Source organism: Ceratotherium simum, chromosome 3 (assembly GCF_057802395.1).
Source record: "Ceratotherium simum simum isolate JZ-2026a chromosome 3, ASM5780239v1, whole genome shotgun sequence".
NCBI classification, from domain to species: Eukaryota; Metazoa; Chordata; class Mammalia; order Perissodactyla; family Rhinocerotidae; genus Ceratotherium; species Ceratotherium simum.
Window position 1 is genome coordinate 7,892,345 of NC_141902.1, and position 1,317 is coordinate 7,893,661.

General features: G+C 35.2%; 1 non-coding gene across 1 annotated transcript; it reads left to right on the top strand.

The window, feature by feature from the left end:
- Positions 1 to 555: 555 nt before the first annotated feature.
- LOC147917409 (U6 spliceosomal RNA) lies at positions 556 to 662 on the top strand. Its single transcript, XR_015551842.1, has one exon. It is a non-coding gene; the product is annotated as a U6 spliceosomal RNA (small nuclear RNA).
- The last annotated feature ends 655 nt before the right edge of the window (positions 663 to 1,317 follow it).

A 1,317-nucleotide genomic window follows, 5' to 3' on the forward strand; every position in this document is an offset into this window, starting at 1 on the left:
GGAACACTTCTACACTATTGGTGGGAATGGAAAAAAAAAAGAATTAAGTTATGAATGTTTCTTTAAGAACTTTCTATATTTTAAGAAAATGGAAGTATTAGAAGGGTAAATATTTAACATAGTATCTATTTCAAACCACTGTCGTGGGTTTCATAGAAATGGTGGTTTTCAAGGAAACTACTAGAACAATGTTATCTGCTCACTTGTGTCCCTATAAAATTCATATGTTGAAGCCTAACCCCAGTGCTTCAGAATAAGACTGTATTTGGAGATAAACCCTTTAGAGAGGTTAGTGAATTAAAATAAAGCAATTAGAGTGGGCCCTAATCCAATCTGACTAGTGTTCTTACAAGAAGATGAAATTTGGACAAAATGAGAGAAACCAGTTCTTATGGATTGAATGTTTGTGTCCTCCAAAACTGATATGTTGAAGCCCTAACCCCAAATATGATGGCATTGGGAGATGGGGTCTTTGGGAGGTAATTAGAGTTAGATTGGCCATGAGGGTGGAGTTCTGGTCCTATGGGATTAGTGCCCTTATAAAAAGAGATACCAGTGCTCCCTTAGGTAGCACATACACCAAAATTGGAATAATACAGAGAAGATTAGTAGGGTCACTGTGCAAGGGCAACAGGCAAATTCATGAGGTATTCAAAAAAAAAAAAAAAAGAAGAGACAGCGGAGAACTTGCTCTCTCTCTTTCTTCAGCTTGCGAGGACACAAGGAGACAACTGCCTGCAAGCAAAGGAGAGCTCTCAGCAGGAACCAAATGAGCCAGCACCTTGATCTTGGACTTCTAGCCTCCAGAACTGTGACAAAATAAAGTTCTGTTGTGTAAGCCACCCAGTCTGTGGTATTGTGTTACGGTAGCCCTAGCAAACTAATGCAAACAACATTTGTTATTGTATTATTATCACAATGTTTAATTCAAAGAAGAGATGGAGAAAATGAGTAATTCATAGAGAAGGGAAATGGGAAGCAAACAAGTGAAAAATCTATTTCAAATAACGTATTAGTTTTGACTTCATTACAAAGGCAAAAAATGATTTTTCTAGAAAGAAAAAGTAACATGGCAAATTGAAACTACCACATAAAAAGGGGAGAGATAAAACCTGACGCTGGTTATTAACATGACATAATTTTAGCAAAAATTATTTTTATTTTAGAAAATCACTGCCTAATTCTTTGTCGGGAAAACAATTTCACTTATTGTTTAAAAATTGATCAAAATGGGTATTTTTAAATGGTCATAGAAAGCATAAAATGATTCTATTTCATATCTTCATGTTTTCATAAGAGAAAAATCACAGAACAATG